Here is a 9,917-nt window from a genome sequence, read left to right as displayed (position 1 = left end):
TATAGCGGCGTTTTTTGCGGCGTTTTAAGAAGCGCCGCAAAAATTTTTAGTGGCGCTTAAAAGCCTGCTAAATGCTAAAAAAAACGCCACTAAAAGTCTATTTTGTTGTAGTATTTTTTTTTATAATTTTTAATAACTTATTTAATTAAATTAAGTGAAATGATCAAACCAATAATTTGATTTGTTCACCATCAATTTATTATAAAAACTTTATTTTTAAGTACTATTTTTATATTTATCTTGTCCTTGTAGACACTATATTTTGTACAGACCTACTAATTTAGTTTTACTAATTTAGATTGTATGTAATTCAATTTTTAATTTGTGAATATCAAATTATATAAAATAATAGTTTTTAATTGATCGATTTTCTTTATCTTAATTTCAAATAAATATGAATCATAGTATTTGTGAAGTCAAGATTTTTGTTGAATCGAACTAATTTGATTAGATACAATTAATATTTATAAAAATATTTAATTTAATTATTAAAAATATTTTATTCTTTTGAGTTTTGACATATAAATTAAGAATAAATAAATTTATACATTATAGACTAGATTACCAATATATTGATACTATCGTTTTATATATATATAATGTTAATCTCACACATTTATTAATTATTTTTATTAAAATATATATCATGTTAATCTCACAAATTTATTTTTAACATGCCACATCAGTTTATCGTTACACGTTAATAGAAATTAACGACTTGAAAACTAAAATATTATAACGCGATAACGTAAGTAATTAAAATGTAACTTAAAAAACAAAAATAAGTATTTTAAAATTTACCCAAAAATATAATTTCACCACCTCTATTTTAATTTTAAAACCTCGTTTTTTATAAATATTCAAACATCAATAAGTTGATTTTTTATTTTTAACCGAGAATTAGTCCCGGTGTGAATAATGTGCTACCGCTTAACGAGGAGATTCTCGGGCATAAGCGAAAACCTTTCCCTCTAAAAATCATTCAAATATATATTAATAAATTAAATAAATAAAACATATCGGATATTCAGTCTGCTTTATCAATAAAAGGCATGTAAATACATCTGCTACGTTCAGCATACTTATACGATTACATTCTTCAATTAGTGTAAAAATTTTAAATCAAAAAATTAAACCAATATGCCATTCCCAAAACATCATCGCAAAGTGTTATTATCATATATGAAATTACCAACTCAAACAACAACATATCAACTCAGACTTGCTTATATCTCCTGATAAGTCGTGTTGCAGGTTGAGTTAATATTTAAACCATAAATATGTCCCAATTTTTCTTGTTTGGTCTCCAAGTATGTTTTGTTGTCTTTAGTTATTGGGTTCAATAATGGAAGCCTGTCGGAAATCGCCAAACCATAACCTTTAAGACCGACGTACTTTGCTGGATTGTTTGTCATCAGACTCATTGTATGAACACCAATATCTCGTAGTATCTGCAGAAAATCGAACACTACATTCAGCAATTTAACAGTGCGAGCAAGTGAAGGAAACTGTGTTTTATAGAATTCAACACTGCACATATGGTGTAGGTAACAAAGACAAATGGCTAAAGAAATCTTACTTGTGCACCGATGTCGTATTGCCGAGAATCAATAGGTAAACCAAGCTCTTCATTGGCCTCAACTGTGTCGTGTCTAAAGGTGAGCATGGGTCGAGCCACCCGGCCCGGTTTGAAAGTCCGCTCAAAATGTGGAAGGGTTTGGACAAAAATATAGGCCCGAAAAATGGGTTTGGACAAAAAAATAAGGCCAGTTTAAAAAAAGGGATGGGTCTCGGGTAAGGCATTTTTGGCCCAGGCCCGACTCGGCTCGAATTCACTAAAAAATAAAAAAAATTAATTTTTTAATATTATTTTCTTGTTATTTTCTCCTTATTTTGCTACCATTTTATTATTATATTGCTACTATTTTGTTGTTATTATTTGGATATTGTGTAAAACTTATTTTATTGTTAATTTTGTTATTATTTTAAAGACATTTGTTAATTTTGTTATTATTTTAGAGACATTTGCTTGTTAAGTTGCATCTATGTTAGTGTTATTTAAGTATACATATTTTTTAAAAAAATTTAATTTTTGGGAAATATTTATTTTGATGTTTTTATTATTTTTTATGTATTATATATATTTTAAAATTATATAAAAATTAATATGGGCGGGTCAGGTCGAGTTGGGGCAAAATTTTAAGCCTATTTTTCGAGCAGAGCCGAGCTTGAAGTCTAACAAACGGGCCTAAATTTTTAGTCGAACCTGACCCGACCCGTCCCATGCTCACCTCTAGTCGTGTCGATCATCTTGTAGTTATAAGCATAAAGCTTGTGGCCTAAACCGATCCCTCTACCTTCATGTCCACGAAGATAAACTAATACACCCCGTCCACTTGCCTCAATTTGCTTCATTGCTAGTGCTAACTAGTTTCCACAATCACATCTGGCAGACCCAAATACGTCGCCGGTAAGGCACTCGGAGTGTACCCTCACGAGAATATCTTGGCCATCACTAATTTCACCCTGCACGTTACGCAGTCCAGTCGTCAACGTCCTACTCATACAACCTGGTCAGACTGATAAAGTTTTCGCATGTGGCTAATGACACAACAAACTATAGTAACGGCATATAAGAATACTTTTGAATTCCCAGATTTTAGAACTGGTTAGTGTTGCTTACTAAACAAAAATAAGAAACAGATAAGGTAGTGAATATTCAGATGAAATACTGACTTTAACCATCGCTATGTGCTCAATCCCATCTAGCAATGACCTATAACAGTATGCTTTAAATGGACCCTACATTGTGGGTATCAACGCAGCAGCAGCCAGCTCCACCAGCCTCTCTCTTTTCCTTCTATATCTGTCAATTATTGTAATATAAATAACTTCACTAAATGGGTCACTTTGATAGCCAACAAATGGAAGAATAAAGATCAGTTGTGATGATGATGATGTTCCTCCATAGCTGCTATAAAAGAGTTGGTCACCGTTCTAACACGTTTATGTTCACCTTCAAAGAAACATTTTCCCTATACTTAAGTCATAACCTTATAAACACCAATGCTTTAGTTTGAGTAGACTTAAGTGGTAAGAAGAGCAAGTAAAGGCCCTAACTTTAACAACAAGATCACCCCTTAGGAAAAAGGATACTATCAGTGTACCTGATTATATCAGCGATAGAAATAATCTTCAATTTTTCAGCCTGAGCGAATTCACGAAGCTTTGGCAACCTAGCCATTGAGCCATCATTATCCACAATCTCACATAAAACTGCCACAGGTTCTAGCCCAGCTAATACAGCTAGATCAACAGAAGCTTCTGTGTGCCCAGCTCTTTTTGGCACCCCTCCCTCCCTGTACTTCAGGGGAAAGATATGACCTGGGCGATTGAAATCTTCGGGTTTTGAGTCTTTAGACGCCAGTGCCAGTACGGTTGTCGCCCTATCACAAGCAGAGACACCCGTTGTTGTACCATGCTCTGCATCCTGTATGAAATCAATGTAGTTTATCTCCAAACAAGGATACCAAGCACAACAATGAAACAAGAATCCACCATTAAATGAAAGTCTCATATTGTAATAAAAACCCTCGTATTTTGGCAAATATAAAAGGTGTAGCTTTCACATGTACTTTGAATAAAGCGAAGAACATACCACTGACACAGTGAAAGCCGTACAAATTTTTTCCTCATTCTCCTTCTGGGTTACCATTAATGGTAGCTCTAACCTCTCCAAATCTTCAGCTTTCATGCTCACACAAACAATTCCAGTTCCATGCTTGACAATAAAGGCCATGGCCTCAGGAGTTGCCATTGATGCTGCCATTATCAGATCACCCTCATTTTCTCTATCTTCATCATCTACAACAATTACTAACTGCAAATTTTCCTCAATTAGCAGTGTGATAATAACATCGAATTCAAACATGTAACTAGGATAAACAATCCTTTCCTTGACGAATATCTTCAATGGCTTCCTGGATGGAAGCAAACCCTTGTGTAGGATGACCCAAGTCGTATTCATCAGCAAAGAAACCATTAGTCACAAGAGTTATTTCGGCTGCAAGTGTTTCGAAACTTATGGCATTAGGCTGTACCTCAATCCCAGCTTGCTGGTCAACAAGTCCATCGACAAAACTAGCCTTCCCTACAACAACTCCAATACTCTTAGGATAAGATAGCACATCCCCTTCTCCTGATACCAAAGCAGCTCTGACTTTACCACACCCATGAAACTCGAGCCCATCTTTCTTGTACAACTACTTGCAAACAGAAAAGGGTTGCACCTATTTGCTGTAGTTACTAGATTCCCATAATCGTACCGTCAAAATTAAACAGAAGGATAAAAAGAAATGAACCATGAATACTTACCACCAAAATATATAGCTAAGGAAATCCAAACCCAAATATTAAGAAAGAATACTTAAGAAATTGTTTTACTTTCATAGTCAACTAGTCCTGTTTCCTTATATAACACACTTTAAGAAATGGTCTCAGAGAACTCAGTTAACAATTTTCTGATATTTAAATGATGAAAATTATCAACCTTTATTCCAATTAACCAAAGATTCCAAAGCATACAAAGGAAACCCCTGAAGAAACATTATTTAATTAAAATTTACATATTAAACATAATTGGAAAAACAAAAATGTTATGGGAGAAAAAGAAAGAAGTTAGTGTAAATTGGAGAGAGCCATTGAGGAAGAATTGAGATTAATGATATGAAAGAAAGTTTAGAGCTTTATTGGAGAATCATGGTCATAGCCACCGCCATGAAGTGGGGAAGAGCGAGGAAAAGCGCTGAGTTTTGTGTGGATGATTCAAAATTTGAGCTGACGTGGATCTTTTTGGATAATTATTTCTCATTTACCACCTTCATATCCTTGACTTTGTCTTTATGAAATGATCCTAAAGGATCGGATTTTGGGTAAGGTATCTAATAATAGTATTTATTTTGTTTTAAGTTTAATATTCAGTCATTGATTAGGGTTTCATCATTTCCTGTAATCTTCGAAATTTTAAAACTTTTAAAAATTTATTAACCTACCTGAATTAATCTCGTTTGATTCATGACAAATACTATAGTAATATTCTTTTCTTTATTTTAGTTCAAATAAATTTAAAAGAAAACAAAAATAATAAATAAAATACAATACCAACACTAACGTAATAACAAACATTACCGTAAAACTAATATTCGTGGCAACAAAATGACATCAATATTATTTTTCAAAATATTCTTCCTTTCACCCATTGTACCATTTATTTAAAATTTTTACACATATAATATATTCTTTATTATTTTTAATTACTTAATTTAATTATTTTCATTTGAACCAAATTAACTAACTTTTACAAATTCCTAACTAAATTAATTTCAACAAACAACTAATTCGATTCGAATAGAAATTGCAGGTGATTTTTAATATATATTTAACATGAGTGTGAAGATGTCATTATTTGAAGAATTTTGAGATAGATGAAAATTTTAAAGAAAATTTCGCACCACTCCAACCACTTAAATTTTATCATCAATTTTTTACTTTGTCAAATTTGTAAATTTAATCCTTATATATTTTAATTTGATTATTTTTAGTCTTTAAATTTTTAAATTTTTAAATTTTAATCTTCATCAAATTATAACTATTAAATTCGTTTAGTTAAATTCTACTATTTCTAAAATTTGATGTGAGAAATATATTATCATATGTGTAATACTATGTCACTTATTATTTTCACATAGTACCCACTAAAAATTTAGTTAATGGATTAATGACAGTCACTTGTGTTAAGATTGAAATTTCAAAATTTGATGATATAGGGACTTAGAATGATTTAATTAGAGAATATGGACTAAATCTATAATTGTACACATAGTATAGGATTAGTAATTGATTTTAACCAAACATATTTAACTTTTATTGTTTGGGTCAAGACTAAAATTTCAAATTTAAAAAAATACAAGGACTAAAATTAACTAATTCAAAAAGTATTGGTCAAATTAAAATATAAGAACTAAATGCATGACTTTCGCAAAGTATAGGAACTAATAATAAAATTTACCCTATATTTTTCTATTGATTTGAAGTTTCCATCTACCTTTATCAATTCTCCAAAGCACATACAAGATGGAGATTTCTAGATTTAATTTCGAGTCTTTTCATGTTCGCGTTAAACTTTTTTACTTACTGTTCCAAAAATAGTAGCAAAAAAATATTCTAAATCTACTGTGTTACTTGGCAAGTAATGAATTTCGGATTGATTATTATTTGATATCATCTTCGATTTGAATAAAACTCGTAAAATCAATAAAAATATTTATAATTATATAAAAAGAAAGTAATGTGTTCAGTACTTAATATTTATATTTGAATCTATATTATAAGTACTTAATTCTCAAATGTGAATAATAATTAATTATCCGTATTTAATTTATCCAACATCTGGGAGGCAACTCCATTATCCAAAGTATTACAGCTGCTTCTTGACATCACAATGCTAGTGGTCCAAGCTTTTACTCTGCTTGGCTTTAAGATGGGAAAGCAGTGGAGTTGGAACATGGGCATTCATTTATTCTAATGGGAGTTGAACCAATGGACAGAATTCATGCATACTCTGCAGTCTCAGTTTTAATCCAAATTACTTGATTTGGAAAGACTCTATTAGTGGGGATATAAACTACTGTTGATAGCATACTCAATTAAGGCACCTATGGTTTGCCGATGAACTAGGGACAACAAGCAAAGTTTGCATTTCAATCACTCTTTAATGTTTAAATTAATAGTTTTTATATAAGAAAATGAATAAAGATAGAAGATCATGAATAATTAACAGAATCAAAAGGAATCTTTAGAGACCTTTTGATGTTTATCTCCTCTTTATCTCCTCTTTAATGTTCATTCTCATATTTTATTCATTTCCTTCTTTTATCATATTTTTATATATAAATACAATACTTAATTTATCAAACAATACCTAAATTCATATACATTTATATTTTTTTGTGATATTAAATAATTTTTTTGTATATTTTAATTATTTAATTAGAATATAATTTTTGCACATTGAAATGTTAATAATTATATATGAAAATTTTGATAAAATGATTTATGATATTTGAAAAAAATATTTGATTCTAATTTTTTATATTTATATATTATATATAATGTATAATATATGTTTTCTTAATAAAATTGTTAATAAGATTGGATCACAACAAATTCAAATTAAAAAATAACCTTAACAGCTTGTACACTTTTTTAATATTGAAAACCTTTTATACATAAATTTTAAATATATTTTATTTAAAAATAAATCTAAATCGATTCAAACTATTAGTTTGAAAAGCTAGACCAACGCATCAAATTAATATAAAATTTGAACAAATATATTTGTAGCCACTATTTAAAATATATATATATATATATATATATATATATATATAAAATGTATATATTTCAATTCTCTGGTATTTTCAATTTTCAGGTTTTTATACACTTTTAGTAAAAATTTAAGATTTCATAATAAGATTTAAAGATGATATATACTTTTTTTTTTTTGAAAGTGATGATACATACCTCCTTAAAGTATAGTAAAAAGAAAAGAAAATAAAGTATACAAAATAGAAACATAGTAGTGTGAAATTAAAATTTTCACTAATTATATATCAAATACTAACTTCTCTAACTTTGTATTTAAGGATTTTTATTACATTTTATAATAGAATTACGGAATGTAAGATTATGGGTGGAATGTAAGATTATCCTATTTGGTTCATTTGGTAGGAATGTAAGATTTTAGATGTTAGGTTGACGTAATGTAATATTATTTAAAAGCAAAATTTACTCTATTGTCAATTCTTATAGAATGTGTGTTTTTTAACAAGTTTAGTTCTTTAATATTTTTTAGTCCCAGTTTTCTTAAAATTATAATAAATTATTACAAGTTTTAAATTTTTATTGTAATTTATATATTAATAAATAAATATATGATATTGTAATAAATTTATAAATCATAATTATAATAATTTATGAAAAGTGATTGAAACATCAATCATAATCATAATTAATATATTAATAAGTAATTTATTAAATAAAATATAATAATTGTAATTGTAAGGTATGGCATGTACTGGTTCTTCATTATTAGGGAAAAATATATATTTTTTGTTTTTAATTAGTCTTAAACTTTATTTAAGAAAAAAACTTAAATTGGTCCAAAATATAAAATTACCCTTATAATTAAAGATCTATTTCATAATATGAAATTATAGGATAACCGAAATGTTAAGAATCCAAACATCGTAATTTCAATCTGAAATGTAACATTATTCGATGAGTGAAACTCCGTAAAAACCGCATGAAAAAATAGTTTATTTAGAGCTACACTTCCATTGGATCTTAGGTTGAAAATGTCGATTTTTCTTTTCTTGGCAAGTTCTTTTTTGTTGAAGAATTTATGTAAGAAAATAGGAGTGGTCACATGCATGCTCACAACTCACACGTATTGTTGTGATCAAAGAAATAATTCCCCTGATACCCACATTTATGGAACCAATGTTTTCATAGGAGTGGGTGGGTTCCCATCTCAATACTACACCTAAATTCCCACTTGTGCTTTCGCTTAATTGTTTCGTTTCACTGTCTGGGAAAGCAAAAAACAAACAAACAACATAAAAAAGACTACACTTTTTTTAGTGTAAAAATTGACAAATGCAGGACCTTTCTTTGATAACAACTCATCAATTGTTCTTCACCACAATCTGTTTGGCCAATGGATCAGTTTTGGTTTCATGATGTGTTGAAAAATGAATCAAGTTCTAACGTATTATGAAATGGGCATTCCATTATTATTGATTTTGATGAAAATTAAATCAATTTAGGTAACACTTCATACCCAGCCTAAACGATAAGGCCAAATTTGAGAAGCTACCTCGAATATCTCTCAAAACACATTATCGAAATTTAAGTCTTTAAGCCAATCTAGTAGAAATTAGTAATACATCACTTATACTCTTAAAATAATTTACGTATTGAAATTATTGAAAGTAAGTTAACAAGCTAATAACACTAAAACAGATAAGGGGTATGACTGAGCTCACGATCCGCTGAACCGATCAAGTCTGTGATTTACTGGTAATTTAGTCAGCAGAAGAAATAAGTTAGTGATTTCCTAAAAAATTACTTATATATTCAATAGATTTAAGTTAGAACCAATAGAACCAATAGGGTCCCAATATTCGATTTCAGAGTCAGATCCAGAAAGCAGATCATTCAGTTTAACAGATCATAGCAGTTCAGACAGATGGTAAGCCAAGCTATTCTCAGAGACAGAACATATCAAAATATATGCAGGTTTCTTATTTCCCATCCGCTACACATTATCTTTGACCAACCCAACACACCAATCAGGGTATTAAATACCCGTCTAACCCTACACACCATACAGTATTGGTATAATACGTTCCGATAATTGCAGACTAACTGCCAGATCAGAATATAAATACCAGTGGTTAACCACCGTTTCTGAATAGGATACTTCCTCCTTTACTCAATTCTACCCAATGCAAATCTAGATTCAAATAACAATTAATACAAAGTCACACATGGCCACTCAGATATAGTTAATGTTCATACCGAATAATTCAATATCAGTAACAGTTACCATATGCAATATACATCAGATCTTTGAGTATTTAGTCTCAGATCATGAAATCATATCTTATATAGTTTAATTCAGTATATATAGACACTATAGAAAGCCTACAATTGTTTCAAACGATGCATATTGCCCGAGGGAAAAATCTAATTTTTGGGTCACATGTTCATGTGGTTTCACACGATCAAAATGGCTAGCCCGTATGCCTCCACACAGCCTGGCACTCTACCTAACACATGCCTATATTGTCTGCCTG

General features: G+C 29.8%; 1 pseudogene; it reads right to left on the bottom strand.

The window, feature by feature from the left end:
* Positions 1 to 1,036: 1,036 nt before the first annotated feature.
* LOC108488309 (bifunctional riboflavin biosynthesis protein RIBA 1, chloroplastic-like) lies at positions 1,037 to 4,862 on the bottom strand (annotated as a pseudogene).
* Positions 4,863 to 9,917: the final 5,055 nt, after the last annotated feature.

This window comes from Gossypium arboreum, chromosome 10 (genome assembly GCF_025698485.1).
Source record: "Gossypium arboreum isolate Shixiya-1 chromosome 10, ASM2569848v2, whole genome shotgun sequence".
In the NCBI taxonomy this organism is placed as follows: domain Eukaryota; kingdom Viridiplantae; phylum Streptophyta; class Magnoliopsida; order Malvales; family Malvaceae; genus Gossypium; species Gossypium arboreum.
Note: the sequence above shows the minus strand (reverse complement) of the source record. Positions and strands in the feature narration are given on the sequence as shown.